Here is a 24883-nt window from a genome sequence, read left to right as displayed (position 1 = left end):
TTTGTGTTCTAAGAAAATCTGCAATTCTTTGAAACGATGTTATAGCGCATTTCCAATAGATTTTGCTTTGTATATAATAGGATTGATAACACCATTGGAACCTGTCTTTAAATTTCGTTCGTAGCATGCTTTATTTCTTTATTCCCCCGTTTTAAAGATAGGGCCGATTACATGTTCTCTTAAATAATATCAATGTGTCACCGTATATCGAGAAGGAATATTTATATAATAAGTTACAAAGTTGTTGTAACTTTATTGACAATCACTTGCCCACATTTTTTTCTTGCTTGCATCTGACCGAAAATCGTTAAGTTGCTTAGCAACATATACGCTTTCCCCGGAATTTTTCCTTGTAAATGCGGCCTTCTGATTCGCTGCTCTGCGTCCAACCATCTTTAAATACTGACTTCCTTTCACCAATCACTGCGATTGTATCATACGGAGTGAAAGACGTTCCTCTGCTGTAGCATAACGCGGAACATTTATACATTGTAACGGCTTCGAGAGAGGTAAGAATGTCTCCCTCTAACTTTTTACACCGTTTGTGAGAGACATATGGAAAACCTTTTCATAAGGCTTTCTTTTTAATTTTATTACAGTTTATCGGAACCCTCGAGGTCAGCGAGAGCTAATACGCGGCTCGCTTATTATTTTTGCTAAATCCCTTAGCCTTTCCGCTACCATATTGGTTTTACGCTTAGACAGCACTGAGTATGATGCAAGCATAAGATAAACAACGATTTGGCAGTTGTTTTTCCTGAGGCAACCATCACAGGGGTAAGTGATGATTACTTACACTAGTAATACTGTGCATATTTATAATTTATCCTGATTATTGATGATACTCAAACTTTACATTCACAGCACCCGGCTGGGTACCCTGTGAGTTATTTCTTTCACATCTAACACTGTGACACTATTTTCACACATTAGGCAGCATTACCACCGTACAGGTATAAAGGCTTAATAATAGTCGCTTACTTCCGTCTTCTCTAAAAAGTACTCCATACTGATGGCATTATTTTTATTATTTTACTTTTAGGTGTCCCTATATTAGATTGTCCTGAAGAGACCCTCTATTTCAAATAGGGTTGAAACGCCATTGACGAAAATAAGAGGCGAATCGTTATTCGACACCTACGATGTATAAGTGTTGATAAGTATATTGTACTATTCTTTATGATCGCCTCTATATTGAATAATAATTGAAACCTGTCTCTTATGTTGCACCTCAATGTCACTTGTTTAGTTTAGGTTTAATCACTTTTTTTCACTGGGACACCTTTCAGAATTGTTTATTAAAAACTGTCATTTTGTTTTGAATGTGTATTATAATATTGCTCAAAAAAACTTTTTCATTATAAATACAAAGAATAATGTTTTTTACCAAATTTCTAATGTGTATGGTCAACTTTTCTTTCTGACGTCACCTTTAACCCTTAGTACTGCCATTGTGCTTTATATATTATATATCTGATTATTAATCCACATGAGCCATTGTTTCCTTATAACAATATGTTATAACGCACAGTGCTATGCCATACATATTACAATCTGGGATCCATATCTTTGTCAGAGTGCATATGCAACGTTACACTCCCCAGCACATATTTTATATTACAACTTTAGAGACTAGTTAGGTTACACAACACTGCCCTGTGCATATTACACTCCAAGGTGCATATCGCATAGCAAGCGCTATGTCCTGTGCTATCTCGCGCTCTCCAATGAATCTGTCATTGCGCACAATGTATTGCATATTATATTCCACGCCCCGGTTCATTCATCTTATATCACACTTTTTGGTGCATAGTTCATAACATACAGTATATCTAGTTTTCATTTTCAATTGTGCTCTCAGGACTATGTTATATATAACACTGCGTTCACCTACCTTTTTCACGGGCATTACATTTTGCGATGGGGTGGAGGGTCAGGGGGTGTTTCTGCCAAGTGAGACCGGAGTCACAGTCACAAACGTCCTCTTGTTCCTGAATAAAAGTGAGATTATGCTGCATACTTGTTCATATTTTAAGTAGTTCGCACAGACACACATTTTAAAAACAATAAAGTTCCTAATACCCACCTTCTCTGAACAGTTACCTCCTCCCTATTCTCTGTTGTCTGAATCCATAGACTAGCCTCCTCCCTCCTGCCATGCATGGTCTGATGTGCTGCCACTTCCCTCCATTTAGCATGATGTACCAGTCCACTCCTCCTGCCCTCCATTGCCCAATTCTATGCCCCATCATTGACCTCCTTCTTAGCCTCTGTGCTTAGTTGCTGCCCCTATTCTCCTCCCCCCTGCCCTCCGATGTCTTTGTGCATTCCCCTGCTACATCCGTTTTGCCCACCATGTTCCATGGACCTGCCACTCCTATCTACTCTGAGTGTTCTGTTGAGCTGCCACTCCCCTCCCACCTACCTAGCATTGTCAGATGACTGTAACCTGTCCCTGCCACCTCCACCCTGCCTGTCCACATGCCATGCCCCTATCCCCTTCCTCCTGTCCTCCATGGTCAATTTTACTGCCACACCCTTCTGCCCTCCCTGGTCTGTTGTGCTGCAACTGCTCCTCCTGCCTGCCCCGCGCGGTCTGTTGTGAGGCCCCTTCCCCTGAACTCTCTTGTCTGTGCCCAGTTCCTGACCCTCCCTTCTATCCTCCACGGTCCTTTGTGCATGCCCCTGCACCCTCCTTCTTGCCCATCATAGCCATTGTGCTGCCACTAACCCTGCCACTTGCCATGCATGGTCTTCTGTGCTGCCACGGCCCCTCCCACCTTCCCTGTGTGGTCAGATAGGTGCCCAAGACCCCCTCCCACCTTCCCTCCATGGTCTGTGTGTATGTTATCATAGTCTCACTGTTGCTCTCCATGGTATGTCTTGTTTCTAGTGCCCATCCTGCCTGACCTCCATGGTCATCTTGCTGCTCCTGTCCTGCCCCCTTTCCCCCAGCCCTCTGTTTCCATGTGCAGACCCCTATTCCCTCCCTCCAGGCTTGTCTGTTCCATTGTAATGCCCCTGATCCGTCCCTCCTGCCCTTTATGGTCTGTTATGCTGCAGCTTTCTCTCCTGTCTGTCCATTATGGTCAGCTAGCTACCATTGCCTCTTTCCCCTCTGTTCTCTGTTGTCCATGTGCATGGTCCTGTCCCCTCCCTATTGCTTTCTATGGATTGTTGTGCTGCACTCCTGTCCCGCATGCCCTGTATGGTGTATTGTGCTGCTGCAAACCCTGATGCCTGCCCTGTAGGGTCAGTTTGGTACACCTCTCCATGTCCCTCCTGTCCTCTGTTATCCGAGTCCATGTCCCTACCCCAATTCCTCCTGCCTTCCATTGTCTAACGTACCATACTTGCGAACATTTTGAACTTGGTAAGAGGGAGATTTTGAAAAAAAAACGGGGGTATTGATTTTCCCCTTTGAGTTACATTGAAAGAGAGGAGATTGTAGACAGGAGACAGATCAAATAAAGCCCATTTGAGCTTAAAAACATTGGACGTTTCCTGGCTGAATTGGGTCTGTTGGCATGTATGGTTTTACTACCACTGCCTCTTCCTCTTCCTTCTGCCCACAATAGTCTATTATATTGCCACAGCCTCTCTTGCCAGTCCTGTATTGTTGGTTTGTTGCCCCTGCCCCCCTTTCCACTGCCCTCCATAGTCTGTTGTGCTGCCACTGCCCTTCCTGCCTGCCCAGTGTGGTCAAATTGTTGCCTCTGCACCCTCCTACTTGCCTTCAATTTTCAGAGCCGTGCCCCTGGCCTCTGCCTCTCAACAGTATCCTAATGAACAACTAGATTGCTAACGTTCTATATTTATTACAAAAGTGTGGAACGCCTGACGTCATCTTGATGTAATCAAAACTGTAATACCTAGAGCATTTCCTTTAGAAATTACTTATATGAGAGGGTCTTATTTGCATCAAAACCATGGTTAGTGCTCTAAAAAACTAAAATGAGGGCATATTTTCTGAGTTTTCAAATAGCGACAAAGTACTTTTAAATTATTTGTTATCTTTATGTTTTTTAATCCAGTTGACCACTTGATTAAATGTTGCACTTAGGGGAGAGGATGTGGTGTTACTTCCAGAGCTGCAAACTTTGCAACTTGGGAACCAGGTTGGAGTTTCTGCTTCAGCTCAACATTCTGTGATTCTGTCCAAATCACTTAATCTCCCCATTTCTACAACCAAAATGAATTTGATCGTGTGTGATGTAACCAATGCTTATGTAAAGTACTCTAATACATGACAAGTCTGCACTATATAAAACTGCAAAAACACAAAAAATAATTCTGTCATTGGGCTACATGTGGGCTACATCAGGGTAATATTTGTGCTGCATTTAGGCTCTTTTGTCTCTGGTGGCCATCTTGGGAGACTTATTTGTTATGAAGTTTCCTAATTTCATCAATTACTACAGTCTCCTCAGTAGTAAATATTTCAGTGTTTTACTTTGATTCCATCAAGAAGGTATTCAGATATGTCACACATTTGCCATAAATTCTGAATGTTAGCACTCTAGTTGCTCATTAGATCACTGTAGTAAAGCTACTGCTCACCAGGGAAGTCTGCTGCTGGTATTGAAAGTGCATGTTTCAGTCTGCATGTCAGAATTTTTTAATGAAATAGAAGAGGATTTGAGAAGTCCAAATGTGCCCTAATTTTTCTTTCTGCAGCACTAATCATACTTTCTATGGCAAAATGAACCCCCTCTTTTTGTTCCTTTTTAAATTAAATATTTTAAGATTTACCACTTTATTCCAATCAAGATGGCTTCAGGTGTGTCATACGTTTATCATAAGTAGGACTGTTAGCGCTCTAGTTGTTCTTTAGAACACTCTGGGAAGCTGCAGTAGAACACAAAGGAATCAACTGACAGTCTCTGCCTTGTTGGATGTACATGTTTTACCGAGAATGTCAGACTTCATTCTCACATGACTGAGAAAGATAATGTGAATTTACAGAAAATATGCTCTCAGTTTAGCTTATAGATCACCTTCCAAACCTCAGTGGGAAAAGCATGAGAAAATAGTTTTCTCTCAAACATGATTCATGATATCACAGCAGAAGGCTTTTTCACATGGTAAAATCACCTTAGAACTAGGTACACACCACAATCCCTAAAATGAGTATGGTACCATCAACACATGATTTATAATGTAACTAAAGTCTTAAAACCTTCTATTAACTGCAATGCTTTTTAATGAGGTGCTATCATGTATATTGGTCCCAAGATGGCTGCCAACACTTCCTGGATAAAGTACTGACAGCCAATCAGATCTCACTATGAGATGTGTGGTTAGGCTCCGCCAGATATATATGTGATTTTGATTTTGATTTTCTCAGGAACTACTGAACGGATTTACACCATTTATGCAAAAGGCATGACTCTGATCCTTTCTGCCAAATTTGGTGTAATTCCGTTCAGCAGTTCGGGCTGTAGTTGCGGCTAAAGTAAAGGTCCTATGGAAAATTGCATGGGGAAAACACAATTTGGGACTGCCTTTGTTCTCAGCCCCCGCTACACAAATCATGCAGAGACTTTCAGGATAGGAACGGACTGGAGCTGGCCAGAAGTTTTGAAAATTTCGCGAAGATTCGTCAACGGGCGCCAAAGTTATTCCAATTAGAATGTTGCGGATTTCCTATGAAAAATAGGTCCTAACTGTAACTACCTACTGGCGACCACCAGTAGGTAATATATATATGTGCCCACTGGGCCACCAGAGATTTTTTTTTAATGTCCTTTGTGTGCTGAGGAGCGGCCCCTTGGGCAAGGGTCACTCCCCTTGGGGGAGCAATGTGTTTAGTTGGTTCTGCCCACCTTTGGGGGGAGGGGGGCAGATTGGTTAATTTAAAATATATATATATATGTGCCCAATGGGCCACTAGGGATTTTTTTTAAATGCCCTTTGTGTGTTTCGTGGAGTGGCCCCTTGGGCAAGGGTCGCTCCCCTTGGGGAAGCAATTTGTTTAGTTGGCTCTGCCGGGGGGGCAGATCGGATTTAAAATAAATAAAAAAGTAGCTGTCTGCCCACTAGGCCACCGGAGATTTCGTTTTTTTTAATTATGTTTTTGTGGAGTGGCCCCTTAGTAAAGGGTCGCTCCCCATTGGGGATCATTTATTTTGGCCGTTTATGCCCCCCCTTGGGAGCAGATCGGCCTTGTGAGTCTAGGTCAATCTGCCCCCAACGGTGACAGAAGCCATTATTTATTTATTTTTTTATTTAGCGCCTGAATCACCCCCGAAGGGGTATCTCTGCGCTGGTGCTATGTGACTAGAACAAAAATGGTTTCAGGGATTTTATAAAATGAAGATGGCCCGAGCACTGCCTTAGTGCAATCAGGAGTTCCATGGGGCAAGACACCAGGGATTGACCTAAGACACTAGACGCCATTAGACACCAGGGATTGTTTTAGTGTTGTTGGGGAGCGGCCCCTTGGGCAAGGGTCTCTCCCCTTGGGGGAGAAATATGTTTTTGGGGAGTAGCCCCTTCGGCGAGGGTCGCTCCCCTTTTAGGATAATTTATTTGGGCTGTTTCTGACACCCTGGAAGGGCAGATTGACCCAAATAAACAATTAATTTTAATGTATGCCCACTAGGCCACCAGGGTTTGTTTTAGTGCTGTTGGGAGCGGCCCCTTGGACAAGGGTCGCTCCCCTTTATGGGGTGAATATTGTGGCCGTTTCTGCCCCGGGCAGATCAGCCATATGTTTTTAGGCCCATCTGTCCTCTAGGGGGGCAGAAGCCACTAGACACCAGGGCTTTTTAAATGTTGGTATTGGGGAGTGACCCCTTGGGCAAGGGTCGCTCCCCCTTTATGAGGGTGAATTCTTTGGTGGTTTCTGCTCCACGCGGGGGCAGATCGGCCTTATACATTTAGGCCCACCTACCACCTTTGCTTGGATGTTGGATAGTGTGTGGACTAGTGCATTATTTGCATATGTGATTGTTATTTTTTTTTCTCATTTTTATTCTAGTGCAAAGCCATTGATTCTTGTTTGCGGTTTTGGCAGTGGTTGATCTGCAGTTTTGCGTAGTTTCATTTATTAAGTAGGAGAAACATTTTCATTGTGTTTACTCCAATTGAGTATTAATGTCATGCATGAATGAATTTTTTGTAAGTGATGTCATAATAGCAGCATATTTAGTTAGTGTTTTGAGCATGAAATTCTTTGCGATGTGTTTTACGTTCTCTTATATGTAATTTTCTTTTTTTGTTTCTTTTTCTTTTTTAGTGGGTTACTGTTGGTCCTTACTGTATCTGTGCAGAGTAGGTGGTGGTGAGTCTAGCTGCCTCTGGCAAGTGAGTGGTATAGTGTTGGAGCATATAGGTCTTTGTGATAAAGCCACATTTTGTTTATTACTTATTTTAGAAAGTGTTTATTGTTGACTTGTTTGACAAGTTACCTTTATTAGTAAGGATTATGGCTAGCTGTAGAATTGCTGCTCAGCAGGTTGTTGGTTATGCTTTTTGAATCCTTCTCTGAGCAGGATTATGAGACTGACCGTGCGTCTGAGGGAGAGGAGGGAGCACAGGATTCTGGCAGTGAGTATTCTGTCCACGAGGAATCATCCGATGATGAAGCCACTCTCACTGCGGATGAAGCTGCTCTCAGTGCGGATGAAGTGACTGTTTTAGAGGAGGACACTGATGTGCGGATGGTGCAGCAAGAGACATTGGGATTGCAGCCTGAGGCTGCAAGGCTTCCTACTGGAAGTGCCGGACTCTGGGTTGATCCAAACATGGTGCAGACGGTGTTGCCTGTCTTCAGTGGTGATGCAGGGTGTAGAGTGGATTGTGAATATTTTTTGCCTATACCGTTTTTTCAGATGTTTATGAATGATGTATTTTTGGCTGAGATTGTTGAGCAGACTAATTTGTATGCTGAACAGTTTTCGAGGGACAACAGTGCCAGACTTAGGCCCCGCTCTAGAGCTACACGGTGGACTCCCACAAATCTGAATGAGATGAAGAAGTTTTTGGGTTTGACTTTTTGATGGGCTTGATAAGGAAGCCGTCCATGGCTTCATATTGGTCTAACAGTTCCTTGATGGCAACGGCCATATTTCCTGCAATTATGAGTGGTGATCTGTATTTAGTTTTGCTTCGGATGCTGCATTTTGTTGATAATGCTTTGACGTTGCCACAAGATCACCCTGACTGTGACCGTCTTTTTAAGATTCGTCCTGGTCTTGATCACTTTGTAGATCAATTTTCAGAGATCTATACTCCAGGGAAAGAAATAGCTGTTGATGAGTCTTTGGTCCTGTTCAAGGGCCGTTTTGTTTTTAGGCAGTTCATTCCTAGCAAGAGGGCACGTTATGGAATTAAGATGTATATGTTGTCTGAGAGTAGGACAGGATATGTCTATAATTTCTGGGTGTACACTGGTAGAAATTACACTATTGACCCCCCTGGTTGTCTGTCTACTTTTGGAGTTTCAGAGAAAATTGTGTGGGATCTTGCTGGAGGACTGTTTAACAGAGGCCACCATTTGTACCTTGATAACTTCTACACTGCTGTGCAATTGTTTAAGGAATTGTTCAATGTGGACACTTTTGCTTGTGGCACAATCCGCTCTAACCAAAAAGCTTACCCAAAAGAGCTTGTTTGCAAAAAGCTTCAGAGGGGACAGTGCAGTGCCTTGCATAGTGAGGAGCTGCTAGCTGTGAAATCTGTGGACAGGAGGGATTTGTACATGCAGACTTCCATTCATGATGAGAGTACTTCCCCTGTGACTGTCTAGGGTCAGGTTGCTGAAGTGCGCAAACCTGTATGCATTGTAGACTACAATAAGCACATGGGTGGTATCGATAGAGTAGATCAGAGGATTGGAACCGTACACTGCTGTTTGTAAGGCTTACATTTGGTATAAGAAGTTGGCCATCCATCTCTTCAATTTAGCAACTTTCAATGCTTTTGTTATGTTCAAGGAGTTTTCTCCTGCGTCAAAGATGACTTTTGTTCAGTTTCAGGAGTCTGTGATAGGCAGCCTTGTGGTTGTGGAACAGGCAAGTGTTCCTAGAGTTGGAGTGGTGGAGGATGTGGCTAGATTCAAAGATCGCCACTTTCCTGATTTAAACCCTCCCACGCCCAAAGAAAACAATCCCTGTAAAAGATGCAGAGTCTGCTTGCGAAGAGGTATGCGGAAGGAGAGTCGTATGCACTGTGCCAGTTATCCTTCTAATCCTGGGCTGTGTGTGCCCACATGTTTCAGATTGTTTCACACACAAAAGAGTTTTTGGGAGCAACCGTGAGTCTAATAGTGTACTGCCTGGTCTGTATGGTTTTATATAGTTGTTGTTCAGTTTCATGTTTGGCACAGAATGATGTCTTTAGTTACTGCTGTTGTTTTTGTAGTTATAATTTTGTATCTAGTTCCAACTGGTTTGTGTTTTCTTTCTTGTTAAATTTTTTTTAGTGACGGTGTGCATGGACTGGCGCTTGGCTGGTAGTGTGCTTGGACTGGCGTTTGGCTGACGGTGTGCATAAATTGGCACTTGGCTGGTGGTGTGTGTGGATTGGCACTTGGCTGGCGGTGTGCATGGACTGGCACTTGGCTGGCAGTGTGCTTGGACTGGCGCTTGGCTTGCGGTGTGTGTGGACTGGCACTTGGCTTGGTGGTGTGCATGGACTGGCGCTTGGCTGGTGTTGTGCGTGGACTAGCGCTTGGCTGCGGTGTGCGTGGACTGGCACTTGGCTGGCGGTGTGTGTGTGGATTGGTGCTTGGCTGGTGGTGTACGTGGACTGGTGCTTGGCTGGCGGTGTGGGTGGACTGGCACTTGGCTGGCGGTGTGCGTGGACTGTTTCTTGGCTGGTGGTGCACATGGACTGGTGCTTGGCTGGTGGTGTGCGGGGACTGTCGCTTGGCTGGCATTGTGAGTAGGATGGTGCTTGACTGGCGGTGTGCATGTGCTGGCATTTGTCTGGCAGAGTGTGAGTAGTGACTTGCTGCTGGTCATTATACACTCTGCTAGTCAAGCACCACTGTAAACACTATGTCAACCACCAGCCGGTGTGATTCCTGTGTCAGTCATTTTGGGGGTATGAAAGTCATGGGCCTTTGAATGGCTCTGTCTGTTGATGTGAATGTTGTAATGTGCTGGGCCCCTCGGCTGGCGGTGTGAATGGTCTTGTGTGTCACGTATGAAAGGTGTGTGAATGGTCTGTAAAGAGGTTGATGCCTTGCCGTGGCTTTACAGCTCACAAGCTGAGTCATTGTTCAGGTTTTTAACCTTTTAAATATTAACAGTGCATTTTCTTTTTTGTGAAATCTCTTGTTAATAGAATTTTACTCTCTGAACCTTCACTCACCCTCATGCCAAATCCAACCAGTATGTGTGAGTAGTTACGGAATTGTTTATTTTGAAGGAATATTTGTCTATTCTGTCTCTCTCTGCCAGGGTGTACATTGTCTCCATATTGTCTGTGAAAGTGAGTGTTGTAATGTGCAGGAGCCGCAGTTGGTGGTGTGAAAGTGTGTGTCAAGTATGAAAGTTGTGTGTATGGCCTGTAAAGTGGTTGGTGCCTTGCCGTGTCTTTACAGCTCACGAGCTGTGAGTCATTGGTTCTGTTTTTTTAACCTTTTAGTTATTAACAGTGCATTTCCTTTATGTGAAATCTCTTGTTAATAAAATATACATTTTGAACCTTTCACTCACCCTCGTGCAAACTCCAATCAGTATGTGTGTGTATTTGAGGAACAGGTGGATAGGAAGTCATATTTGTCTCATTTGTCTGTCTCTAGGGAAAATTTAGCAACTTTATATATTTCTGTAAAATACAAAAAAATGGGGAGTGCTGGGTGGTGTACCTCTCAAGGTTCCCAACATGTGTTTTTTTACTCACGCCATGCAAACCTCAAAATGTGACTTTAGTCACTCATTTTCCTTGCATTGCTGTTTCATAATATTCTGTTGTCAGAAAAACCACAATTTTCCTACCACCCTGCATTCCCCCAGATTCCCGATAAAAATGGTACCTCACTTGTGTGGGTGGGTCAAGTAACCGGGACAGGCAAGGGCCCAAAACCTATGGAGGCGACATCAAAATTACCTATCCCAAAACAACCTGGGGGCATATTCTCAAGGAGCAAACGCCGAGTTATCGGCACCTTAGCGCAGCCAAAGTTGCGTTAAAATAACCGCCCCATTCACAAGCTGGTGCCAACAGCCGATATCACCAGATTTCCTGCAATAGCATCCTCAAAAAACATCGCCACAGATAACCACGGCAACTATCGCTAATGAGATGCAGAGTAGACGTTCCCGAGCAAAAACCCGCAACAACACCACACCCCAACATTCTCAACGACCAGCCACATCGGTGATAAGATCACAAAACATGCAATAAGGCGCGTTAGCAGCAGGAATCTAACACCTGCTCTGACCTGGTGCAAAGTTGGACGACAACCGGCAACAGAATAGGGAGCCCAGACCACAGCCAACAGACGCCATGAAGCCACTGATCATGCAGCTCGGACCCCAACACCCACTAGCCGTGAACATGAACCATCAACGTCATGGCACCTCAGCCACAAAATAGCAGAATGTGGGGAGAGGTGGGAACCAGGCATGTGTGAAGTAGGCAAGTGAACCATGAATGGGTAAGTACACAATGCCAAGTGTGGCAGAGATGTGCTGGACAGACTGCAGTATGCAGAACACACCCATATCCATGGCGACATACACCACTGGTGTATGGAGTGTAGTGGACAGTGAACACACCATGTCACCCCAGCCAGTGGGGGAGTTCGTGGAAATGTAGCATGTTACGCCCCACCGTAAGCGTGAGCGGAGTGGGCTGGCCCAGCGTACGGCGGACCAGCGTAGGGGTTTGAATAAAAAGCACGTAGCCCTGGGCGTGGTTCTCTTCCAGAATGACCAACGTCTCTGCCAGGGCGGTGCCTCTCACTCCGCCACAAGGCCGACGCCTTTGTCATGAGCGGAGTGGCCTGCGATCCTGTGTGCCTGCTGTACCCCGGGCCCCCAAACCGCCGGACCCCGAACACGTCAGTCCCACCCCTGCGCAGCCAGGCCACACTGCCCAGCTGCCGACACCATTGTGTGTCAAGGTGGGCCCACCACATGCCAGCGCAAGCTCCAAGCCCGAGACCCGCGACCTTGGCAGGCTCCTCAGACCATCATGGCCTCCGCGACACAGGGCCGCTTTACTCCTTTCTTGTTGACGTACCCTACTGCTGCCTCCGGCCTACACTACTGTCAAGTAGGTCACACATTTGGAACTGAGTCTTGAATATGCAATGGCAGAGTACACAAATCATGGCTGAGTCATATCTGTGCTCTAACTTCTATGTGGAGCCACCAACTCCGTGCAAAGCATTCAAACTACACCTGTCTGTGGTCCCTTGCTGACTACCGGCTTTGGCCTACACTGAGCCCAAGTAGGTCACACACTTGGAACTGAGTCTTGATCCATGTATGCCAGAGTTCATATCATTGCATGTAGGGAGAGGTGTAAGAGGAAGACGTGGTTCAGTCCGGAGGAGAGAATGATCATCGTCACGGAGGTGATCGAACACTACCGACAACTGCTCTGGTGTCACTAACTCTGTCCATCGCGGGCCAACGACATGTGCCTGTGTGTGCCTGCTGACCGCTGCCTTGTGCTGACACTGCGGTGAAGTTGGTCACATATATGGAACTGTGTCTTGATTTAATGATGCCCGAGGCCATACATACATGGCAGCCTAACTTCACTGTACACCCTTCTATCAGATGGCAGCAACTCTGTGGATAACATCACAATGACACATGGCTGTGGGCCCATGTGGACAGCTGCCTCCGACCTACACTGTGGTCCAGTAGGTCACACATTGGGAACTCAATCTTGATTTATTCATGGCAGATTGTAAATGTTTGCACTGGCCTTATCGCAGACTGCATCTCCTTTCAGCTCCGGGGCTACTAAGTCTGTTCCCCGACATCCATGGACACTTTCTGGTTGAACTTTGGTGGACCCTGAGTCTATGGACTGGGGGTTGTCTTCGTCATCATATCGGTGATACGGACTTTGTTGCAAAAATGATGGTGTAGCTTTCCATTCCTCAATTTGCTGCTTCCAGCTGGCTTCTGCCCTCTGCATCATGCCCTGGAGGACACCTTCCCCTGTCCCCCGCAAGCCTCTGCCGCATCCACCTTGGACATCGACGAGACCCGCTCAGCACTTCATGTGCCCCTATCTCAGTGCACCATAAGTCACCGTTCCTTGCGGAAGTGCCTGTGCCGCCCGCAGTGCACCCAGGGCCACTAACTCTGTGCAGCACAAGTCAGGTCCTGCTGAGATATTGGATGGCCTCTGAGACGGGGGCCTTGGGTCATCAACGCCATGTGTCTGTGGCCCTGCGCTGTCCGCTGCATCCGGCCTCAACTGCAGGCCACCAGGGCTCACACATCTATTCAAGTCTTGAGCGGACATCACATCACCGCAGGAGGCACACGCCACCACCGCCAGGGCCACCTCCAGACGACAACTGCCAGAGTCGAAAGTGTCTTGCTGCCAGGCTATCAGAGTTGGTCACACCTGTCGTGAATGCCATCATCTGCCGGATACCCTGCTCTGCACGCCAGGTGCCACTGACTGAGAGCACCTCTGTGGAGAGGTCACGCAGCAATGTCACCTCAGGCAGTGTGGGCGACCTGGGACAATGATGAGGAAGATGATGCAGGTGTAACACACCCCACTGCAGCTGCATCAGCTGTTTCCCGAAGGAACACAATCCTAGACATTTTATTCACATGAGCAAGCTCAGCTCTAGTGCCCCATCATCAGTGCACTGTAACTCATGGACACTTTTTTTTGCATGTTGGGTGACCTCTGTACTTGCTCCGGCTACCACCATGATGCTCCGTGCTTGTCTCTGTATTGCTGCTGTTTTCTGTTCATGTTTCCATAGTGTTGACTGTACAAGTTGGTGCCAGCACCAGTACAAAGCCATACCTCATAGGACTCCCCAGGGTGTCTAGTTTTCAGAAATGTGTGGGTTTGGTAGGTTTCCCTAGATGGTGGCGAGCCCGGGGCCAAAACCCCAGTTGCCCCCCCCCCAAAACTAGGTAGTTTTGTTATAAGTAATTTTGAAGTCTCCACAGTACGATTTGGCCCATTTCCTGTTGCACCCACTATACCTACCCACACAAGTGAGGTACCATTTTTATCAGGAGACCTGGGGGAACACTGTGTGGGAGTAAATTTGTGGATCCACGCAGATTCCATAACTTTCCACCACAGAAATTTGAGAATAAAAAGGGATATTTTCAACTAAATGTGAGGTGTGCAGGGGATTCTGGGTAGGAAAATGTTGGAGGACCCATGCAAGCCATACCTCGCTGGAATCCCCCAGGTGTCTAGTTTTCAGAAATGTATACGTTTTGTAGGTTTCCCCAGATGGCTGCCGAGCCCGGGGCCAAAAACTCATGGGACCCCCTTGCAAAACCAGGTTGTTTTGCCATAGATAATTTTGATGTTGCCTTAATAGGTTTTGAGCCCTTGCCTGTCGCAGGTGCATGACCCAGCCACGCAAGTGAGATACCGTTCTTATCAGGAGACCTGGGGGAACGCTGGGTGAGAGGAAATTTGTGGATCCATGCAGATTCCAGAACTTTCCACCACAGAAATTTGAGCAAAAGTGATTTTTTTCAGCTAAATTTGAGGTTTGCAGGGGATTCTAGGTAGGAAAATGTTGGGGGACCTACTCAAGCCATACCTCGCTGGACTCCCCCAGGTGTCTAGTTTTCAGAAATGTGTGGGTTTGGTAGGTATCCTTCGATGGCTGCCGAGTCCGGGGCCAAAAACTCATGGGACCCACCTTGCAAAAACAGGTTGTTTTGCGATAGGTAATTTTGATGTCGCCACAATAGGTTTTGGGCCCTTGCCTGTCGCAGGTACTTGACCCACCCACGCGAGTGAGGTAACGTTTTTATTGGGAGACCTGGGGGTACACTGGATGGGAGGAAATTTGTGGATCCACGCAGACTCCAGGACTTTCCACCACAGAAATTTGAGAAAAGTGATTTCTTCAGCTAAATTTGAGGTTTGCAGGGGATTCTGGGTAGGAAAAAGTTGGAGGACCCATGCAAGCCATACCTCGCTGGACTCCCCTAGTGTCTACCTTTCAGAAATGTATAGGTTTTGTAGGTTTCCCTAGATGGCTGCCGAGCCCGGGGCCAAAAACTCATGGGACCCCCTTGCAAAACCAGGTTGTTTTGCCATAGGTAATTTTGATGTTGCCTCAATAGGTTTTGGGCCCTTGCCTGTCGTAGGTGCTTGACCCAGGCACGCGAGTGAGGTACCGTTCTTGTAAGGAGACCTGGGGGAACGCTGGGTGGGAGGAAATTTGTGGATCCATGTAGATTCCAGAACTTTCCACCACAGAAATTTGAGAAAAAGTGATTTTTTTCAGCTGAATTTGAGGTTTGCAGGGGATTCTAGGTAGGAAAATGTTGGGGGACCCCCTCAAGCCATACCTCGCTGGACTCCCCCAGGAGTCTAGTTTTCAGAACTGTGTGGGTTTGGTTGGTTTCCCTCGATGGCCGCCGAGTCCGGGGCCAAAAACTCATGGGATCCACCTTGCAAAAACAGGTTGTTGTGCGATAGGTAATTTTGATGTTGCCGCAATAGGTTTTGGGCCCTTGCCTGTCGCGGGTACTTGACCCACCCACGCGTGTGAGGTACCATTTTTATTGGGAGACCTGGGGGAACACTGGGTGGGAGGAAATTTGTGGATCCACGCAGATTCCAGAACTTTCCACCACAGAAATTTGAGAAAAATAGTGATTTCTTCAGCTAAATTTGAGGTTTGCAGGGGATTCTGGGTAGGAAAATGTTGGGGGACCTACTCAAGCCATACCTCGCTGGACTCCCCCATGTGTCTAGTTTTCAGAAATGTGTGGGTTTTGTAGGTTTCCCTCGATGGCTGCCGAGTCCGGGGCCAAAAACTTATGGGACCCCCCTTGCAAAAACAAGTTTTTTTGCGATACGTAATTTTGATGTTGCCTCAATAGGTTTTGGGCCCTTGTCTGTCACGGGTACCATTTTTCTCTGAGGACTTTGGGGAACACGGGGGGTAGAATTTTGTGGATCCACGCAGATTCCAGAACTTTCCACCACAGAATTGTGGGAAAAATTTGTTTTTTGGGCAAATCTTTAGGTTTGCAAGGGATTCTGGGTAACCTGGTGAGCCCGTCAAGTCACCCCATCTTAAATTCCCCTGGGTGTCTAGTTTTTAAAAACGTATTGGTTTGCTAGGTTTCCGTAGGAGCCGGCAGAGCTAGGGTTCAAAATCTACAGATAGGCACTTTGCAAAAAAAGGTCTGTTTTCACTGTGAAAATGTGGTGTGTCACTTTGCGTTTTGGGCCCTTTCCTGTCGCGGGCAATAGGCCTACCCACACAAGTGAGGTACAATTTTTCTCGGAAGACTTTGGGGAACGTGGGGTGGGTGGACATTTTTGGCTCCACGTAGGTTTAAGAAGTTTCCACCACAGAAATGTGAGAAAAAAGTGATTTTTTCAGCTAAATTTGAGGTTTGCAAGAGATTCTGGGTAACAGAACATGGTGAGAGCCAGTCAAGTCACCCCATCCTGGATTCCCCTGTGTGTCTAGTTTTACTAAATGTATAGGTTTGCTAGGCTTCCCCAGGTGCCGGCAGAGCTAGGGCTCAAAATCTAGTGCTAGCCCCTTTGCAAAAAAAGGGTCCGTTTTCACTGTGAAAATGTAGTTTGTCCACTTTGCGTTTTGGGCCCTTTCCTGTCGCTGGCACTAGGCCTACCCACACAAGTGAGGTACCATTTTTAACCAGAGACTTAGGGTAACACAGAAATGTACAGAAACTGTTATTACCTATTGACTTTTGATGCATTTCTGCCTTCCAAATGAAAGACAATATGTAAAAACGAAGTGATTTTAAAAAATGACCTATAATTCTCATGCTAGTATGGGTACTCACAATTTCGGAAATGTGCAAATATCTACTGTTTCTAAACTCTATATTTTGTCCCAATTTCAGAAACACATAGGTGTCTTTCATACCGATTTTTCCATGTATATATTTTACAAAATGAATTGCTATATACCCGGTACATAATGAAAAACCATTGCAAGACGCTGTTCAGTTATTGACTCTGGGTTCGTCGGGTTCCTGGTGAACCTACAAGTCCTATATATCCCCACAACCAGAAAGGTCCAGCAGATGTAATGGTATATTGCTCTCAAACAGCTGTCACAATTATAAGAAGTTACAGGTGAAAACGTTGGCACAAATTGCTGTTTTTTTCAACTAATCTTCAATTTTTCCTGTATTTAACTGTTAGTTTCTATAAAGAAACCTTGAAGGATATACACAAATGACCCCTTGCTGATTTCAAAATTGTGTCTACTGTTCTAAAATGTATAGCTTTCCAGGATCCATTATTGCTTTCATACCCATTTCTACCATTAACTGGAAGAAGGTTGAAAGCACAAAAAATAGTAAAAATAGGCTATAGCCCGGTAAAATGCCAAAACTGTGTAAAAAATGTTGGTTTTCTGACAAAAGTCTGTCAGTCCCTAAAAGGTGGGAAAATAGTGAATTCAGCCCCACAAACTCTTTGTTGATACCATTTGCAGGGCAAAAAAACATACACTTTCATTTGCAGCACCTTTTCCCCATTTTTCCCTTAAACTACAAAATTTAGCTGTATTTTGGCTAATTTCTGGGTCACCTCCAGGAGAATCCACAAACACTGGGTACCTTTAGAATACCCATGATGTTGGAAGAAAAGGACGCAAATTTGTTGTGAATACCTTATGTGGTCAAAAAGTTACAGGGGCCTAAGCGCGAACTACCCCAAATGGCCAAAAAAACAGGTTTAACACAGGGGGAGGAAAGGCCTAGCAGCAAAGGGGTTAAAGCTGCGCTCATGACCAGAGTTGGTTACATGAATGAAAGGCTGGCAAAGTTTGAAAAGTGCCCAAATGTATCTGGGAGCGATATATTATATGTTTAAGAGGCCATTAATAAAAAAGGGGAGACGCTCCAACAAATGGAAAAGATTTTGGCAGCAATGTGAGCCAAAAATTAAGATTTGGAGGTACAGTTGACAAATGAGGTTCTTGGCTCAACTTGAGAAGGTAAAACATAAGCTAGACCTGTTTGGAACTGTATTCAACCCGTGCTGCATCACGCTTGGCTTGAACTTTGGATTTACCCCAGTCTAGAGTGATCTAAAGTAACCATTTAGCACTATTGACTTCTAAGCATTGTTTTAGGTTTATTCTTAAAAAATTAATAAGTCTGGTTCTACTCGTTGAATTTTTGTTGTTTTAGTCTTGTTTTATTCCCAAAAATATAATCTATATTTTAACACTGTGTGAAGTATTTTTTGGTATATTCATAGTGTTATTGTATGTGTGTGTTGCACAAATACTTTACATATGGCTTCTTTAGATAAGCTTGACTGCTCCATGCCAAGCTACCAGAGGGCGAGCACAGGTTATCATTTAGTGTGTATGTAGTTTACTCTTACTAGAGTAGTGCTTGTACAGGGTGCATACTCTGACAAACAGAAACCCCATTTCTAACATCAGTGATCAGCGGTGGGGTAGGACTTGTGTTCTTGCAATACCATATAGTATCTCATTGTTCACTACTTTTAAATTATTTTTTTTCTCTAAATTGGTCATTTTTCTCAATGTACTCCTGCTTCATCTTCATCAACTTGGGGCTGTTTTTATTATTGCATGAGTGAGACCATGTCAGCGGGTTAATGGATCTCAACTGCCTACCATACTACACTGGGAGTGAGCTACTGGAGTTCTGCAAGGAGAGGGGGCTGAAAGTCTGGCGGGAACATGGGAGGATGTTCACAGAATGCAATCTGCACCACCAGACGAGTCTGAAGAGGACTACTTCAGCACTCTTGAGAATGTTGAACCCTGGTTGCATCTGACCTCTAAATCAGGGTTCCAAGAGAGCAGTGGCCTTGAAAAGGATGAGGATGAGGGGAAAGATAACTGTGCAAAGGCTCCAGAAGAGAGAGGGGAGCACACAGAGAGAGAGTTTCCTACTAGATCCTATGCTGGGAGCAGTGTCTCCTCCCAAACCCTCTCCCCTGAGGAGCTCAAGGACAGACAGGCTAAGAGGGACCTGAGACTGCAGCTGGTCCAGCTGGCTGCAGAGGACAGAAAAGCTGAGGCTGAGAGAGCCTTGGAAGAGAAACATGTCTTGTGGGCTGATGAACTCAAGGAGCTGGAAATCAGAGCCCTGCAGATAGAGTCCAGCAACAACAATATTGGTGGCAGAAAAACTACTGTGTTCAGTGCTAAAGATAGATTTCATCAACCCTGCGACTTGATGCCTGACTTCATGGAGGAGGATGATATACACTAGTGGTTTCAGGCATATGAGGTAGCTCTAGAGGTTAACAGGATCCCTGAGGAGGATTGGGGAGCCGGCACATGAAATCATAGTCATGGTGATGAGAGGGACGCCCTTCTGGCCCTAGAAGAGGAGACAGGTTGAGGTATACCCCCATGAAGTTGGCCCTGGTCCAGAAGTATGAATTCACGCCAGAAGTGTGTAGGTTGAGACTCAGGGGCACTCAGCAACTGTCTGACCAGTCCTGGGAGGATTTTGTGGAGTACTTTTGCAGAGCCATGGATGGTTGGGTGAAGAGTAGCATGGTTTGAAGGTCTGTATAATTTGATCACCAGAGAGCACATGTTCATTTATTGTTTTCGAGGGCTATCCCAACATCTGGTTGAGTTTAAGTTCTCTGACCCCAGGGAACTAGCAAATGAGGCAGACTTCTGGGTGAGTATCAAAGTGTCTGAAAAAGCATTTGGGAGTTATCCTAAGGGTCTCAGGTTCCCACCAACCGAGGGCGGGAAAGGTTCACAGTAACCCAGACAGGTCCTATTATAGTGGAGGCGGTGGGATAAAAGGTACTATACCCAGGTTTCCCTATTCCCAGTCCCCAAGCTTAGATTGTTCTCAGAGGAATCACCAACAGGGGAGCCTAGTCTGTACTGAGACCATCCACTAAGGGGTTGCCCACAGTGTCAGGAGAACTTGGGGGGCAGCTGCCACAAGCACCCAACCAGTTCTGGTTTCTGGCAATACCCCTCAACAGAGGAGGGTGCAGAAGCCCAGATAGAGGGATAAGAGATGGAAACATTTCACAGTGGGAGGACCAAAGGATCAGGGGTTGCCAGTTCTGTGATCAGAGCACCCCTTGACTAACACTGGTGAGGCCACTTCTGGCCTGGGGTAGCTTCATGCACTGCTACAGAAACAGAAGGCTGGAGACCTCCGCCAGGCAGACTCTTGCATAACACATGCAGAGCGTGTTTCTCTTGAGAGGGGTGCTCATACTCCCCTGGAAGGTCTGGTTTGCCAGGCACGTGTTCAGCCAAAGGGTACAAATCCTGGGTTAGACGACCAATTGCAGGATATCGTCCCTGAAATGGTGGGAGGGACAGTGTAAAAAGGCTGCAAGTCATCTCGCCCACTGGTGCAAGTCCTCAATAAGGCCACAGAAGATGGTGAAATGCCTGTGCAGCAGGAGTATGTGCTACACTGTATTGCACTATGGGAAGGTGACTCGCCCCCTCCTTCCTTCACGTTGGCACCTCCAGGTGCAAATGATTATGGAGCTTGGGGTCCCCAGTAAGGCCTCAGAAGTTGATGGCAGGTCCCGCATAGCAGGAGCATGTGCAGCACTTTATAGAGCTATTATTATTATTGCATCTTATAAAGTGCACGGCTATCCTAGAGGGTTTTCTGGCACTAGACACAGGTAGAGTGAGTGCATCCCCTAGTCTAAGACAGCCAAGTCTAAAATCCCTTGCAAAATACTGTGAGAGAAGAGCAATTTCACCGTCCCCTCCTTCCTTCGCATTGACACCTCCTGTTGCAAGCGTTTGGGGCTTGGTGTCCCAAGTAAGGCCGCAGAAGATGGTGGCAGGGGATTATCATGGGGTAGAAGAATGTGATAAGCCAACACATGAGTAGACCCATGGTGACTCTGTGGCATTTCCCTAGAGTGGCTGGGTGTCATTCTTGGCCTCAATATTTACAATATAAGTAATATAAGTAAATCTCAGTTACCCCCACCCTTTCCCCTTCTTTACAGCAGAGCAAGTGTAGTTAATTAGCCTCTGCGCATGCTCGGTGAGGTAGCATGAGTAGCCACCTCTGTTTGTCCGGGACAGAGGGGGCCTTCCACTTCATCACAATTTGTCATTTGAAGAGTATGAACGCAAGGTCTGTAAGCCTATGTAATTCTCTGCCCCTCTTGGTTTTAGGGTGAGAGTCCAGGAGGCAGGGATCAGGAGTGGGCACAAAGGTGTATCCTACCACTTCAGCCTTGGTAGCAGTTACCTCCACCAGGTCAGTTGGAGCAGCAGACACTCCTGTACCATGTGTTATAAACCAGCTTCCATCATCTTGCACTGAGGACACTAAGGTGTGGATGCAGGAAACACACGCTTAATGCATTGGTGGAGAGAGATATGTGCAATTATAGGGTGTAAAATGTAATCTGGGATCCTGGACACCTCCTTCATGTGCTGGAGTGCTTGTGCCCAAGCCTTGTCTGTCAATGATTGCGGGAGGACACTGTTCCACCTAGCCGGCTGTTAGATCTGGGGGTCTCTAGTTGGCAGGGTAGGTACCACTGTCCAAGTAGGGACCCTTGCTTCTAGTCAGGGAAAGGGGGATACACTGTTAAGATAACCCCTGCTCATCCTCTAGGTAGCTTGGCCTGAGCAGTCTAGGCTATCAAAGGCAATGTGTAAAGTATTTGTACCAACACTCACAGTAACACAGTGAAAACACCACAGATTTACTCCACACCAGTTTTAGAAAAATAAGGTATCTTTACTAAAAACTTCACAAGACCAAATACTACAGACAAACCAACATATACTTCAAAAGGTTACTTTAAAGATAGTTCAAGAGTTTGCAGAAAGTACTCCAGGATGTCAAAATCAGTGTCCTGCACAGTGCGACTCTCAATGCACAAAGTGCGACACTCTCGTGCCCAACAGTACCTGTAGTTGCGATAAGGTTCCCAAAAACTATAACAAGGAAGATGGCAAAGGCGATGCGATGCTCCTGAGATCCTGGGGAGGCTTTGCAGCAGCCCTGCTTCACGCAGCAGAGGTGGATGCGCCGGCTCCGATCTGTAGGGGGAGGATGCGATACCTTTGGCTTTCGTTGCGTAGGTTTCTTAGGGGGAAGCTTCACGCACAGGTTCGATGCAACACTCTTCGATGTGGTGCGATGCGTGGCGCAGCGTTGCCTTCCGGCGCCGCAACTCTCGATGCGCCACGGAACGGGACTCTGCGTCGACGCACGCAGCGATTGGAGACTTTTCACGCACCGGCAGTGGTGCGGCCCGCAAACTGGTTCTGCGACAACCCTCGCAATGGCAGGAAGCTTCACGCTTCGGGACGATGCTCGACGCACTCGGCGATGCGGAGACCCTGCGTGTTGCGATGGTGCCGCGATGAAATTTTCCACGCACTCTCGTCTTGCGACACGCAATCGGATGATGCGTTGGGTACCAGTCACTCTTGTTCACGCTTCTGCTTCCCAGCTCCCTAAACACAGCAAAACGACCTCCTGAAGCCCCAAGACTGGGCAAGCACTCCAAGGCAGGTCAGAACTCTCTCAGCAGAGTTCCAGGGGAGCTGGTGGTGAAGTCCTTTTGTTCCTGGGACTTCTTAACAGGGAGCCAGCTCTTCTCAGGCCCTTGGAGATCAGAATCAAAAGAAGGGGACACAGCAAAGTCCTTCCCCTCTCCTTGGCAGCAAAGCAAAACAGCAAGCAGGCAGTCTTCTCCTCTTCAGTTTCTTCCAGCTTTCTCCTTGGCAGAGGTTTCTTCTTAGTTCCAAAGTGATCTAAAGTTTTAGGTGTCTGGGGTCCTCTTCTTATACCCCTCCAAGTCTTTGTCTCTTGTGTTTCAGTGGGGGGATTCCCCTGCTCAAACCGGTTCCTGGGTGTGCTCTGCTCTGGAGCACCTGGTTCCTTTCAGAGTGAGGGGCAGGGTCGTTAGACGCTCAGCAGGAGGTGGAGCCTTCTTTGTGCCAGCAGAGGCAGAGTCCTCAGCCTGGCCAGCAGGGGGTGGAGCCAGCTTTGTGTTTGGCAGGGACAGCCCTATTCAGACCCAGGGACTACTCCTCCCACCCATCTAAAGCAGATCTCCCTATTCACCCTGCTGCTGACTCATCCAGGCTCCTGGAGCCACCTAGCACATCACCTGACACCAGTCAGCCAACCAGCACACAAGCACACAGGAAGGTTAAACAGGAGAATAGCTACTTTCTAAAAAGTGCTATTCTCACACAGTGAATTTAAAAACCATCTTGCTAAAAAGATGTATGATTAAATTCTGAACACAGAGATACCAAACTTGGATTTTCTATCTTGCCCTTATGGGAAGATAGGCATGTAAACAGCCTTCCCCATTCTATCCTATGGGCAAGATAGCCTCTCAGCAGTGAAAAACGAAAATGGCTGTAATTCACTACCAGGGCATGTTACACACCTCAGTACATGCCCTACCTTTCAGATACACTGCACCCAGCCCAGGGGGGTACCTAGGGCCACCATAGGGATGCCTGACATGTACAGAAAGGGAAGGATAAGGCCTGGTCAGTGGGTGCACTGGCCAGGTCGACATGGCAGTCCTGGACTGCACATAGGCACTGTAAGCAGGCCTAAGACATCATTTTAGCGCTACTCCTGTGGGTGGCACAATCAGTGCTGCAGCCCACTAGTAGCATTTGAATCACCAGCCCTGGCACACGCAGTGCACTTTACTAGGGGCTAACAGGTGAAACAAATATCCGAATCATGGATAACCAATCAATACAACAATTTACCAAGGGAGCACTTGCACTTTGACACTGATCAGCAGTGGCAAAGTGCCCAAAGCATCTAAACCAGCAAAATCGAAATCCAGCATAGCATCAAAAATACAGGAGGTAGAGGCAAAAAGTCAGGGGTAACCACGCCAAAGATGCCAGGTCTAACACCGGCACTCTCCGCATGTCCTCTAGCATGGAAGACATGGAGATAGCCAATCGCATGTTACCAAGCATGAGGACAGCATGTATTATGGGTGATGGGGACGGATCTCCCTCCCTGGCTTCCCAAGTGGCCTGGAGTATTCGTTGGATGGGATGGTATGCCAAGAAGTGGCCTGCACCCATGTTATATGTGTCTATTATGTCCTTGAAGATCAAAAGGTCTCCCTCATAAAAGAGGTCTCCTAATCAGTCAATCCCTACTGCGATGCACCATGCGCAAAAGGTGTGCCTGCTGTGCTGCAAGATTTCATTCACCACCCTTTCCTGCAACACTGTCACCTGATCCTGAGTGGGTTGTGCCTTTATGGATCTCCACTTACGTTGTCGAGGTCAGGGCACCAATCATTCCCCAGCAGTTAGCCCACGGGAGGAGTCTGATGCAGTCCCTTGGCGTGTAGCCAGGTCCACACATCCTCTGGAGTGAAGAAGACATGAGTCGTCTCGCCGTTGACTGCCCTGGGTATAAAAGTGCATATTTAAGGTTCAACTTACCCTCAAATAGGATTCACAGAGACATTGCACCTCTTCAGTAAAATCAGAGTACGCTGTCATCACAGCATTTTCATACTGCCAAGAGTTCTTCACCTGAAACTGCTGCAGCACAAAGTCGCAGTCCCGATAATTGAGAAGTCGAGCAATGATGGGCCACGGTGGGGCTCAGAGGGAGGGAGGGGCCTGCCCAGTATCTGAATGATTTATCCACTGAGAAGAATTTAGGCACCCTGTCCTCCAGCACTGTTTCAATCATCCAGGTTTCAATGAGCAGCTCCACACTAGGTCCCTCTGATC

General features: G+C 46.4%; 1 long non-coding RNA gene across 1 annotated transcript; it reads left to right on the top strand.

The window, feature by feature from the left end:
* Positions 1 to 438: 438 nt before the first annotated feature.
* Positions 439 to 1264, top strand: LOC146853748 (uncharacterized). The gene is made up of 3 exons (XR_014980719.1): positions 439 to 509; positions 600 to 777; positions 1043 to 1264. It is a non-coding gene; the product is annotated as an uncharacterized LOC146853748 (long non-coding RNA).
* The last annotated feature ends 23619 nt before the right edge of the window (positions 1265 to 24883 follow it).

The sequence above is a fragment of the Triturus cristatus genome, chromosome 4_1 (assembly GCF_964204655.1).
Source record: "Triturus cristatus chromosome 4_1, aTriCri1.1, whole genome shotgun sequence".
In the NCBI taxonomy this organism is placed as follows: domain Eukaryota; kingdom Metazoa; phylum Chordata; class Amphibia; order Caudata; family Salamandridae; genus Triturus; species Triturus cristatus.
The sequence above is the reverse complement of the archived record's forward strand: the minus strand, read 5'-3'. Positions and strand labels throughout refer to the sequence as shown.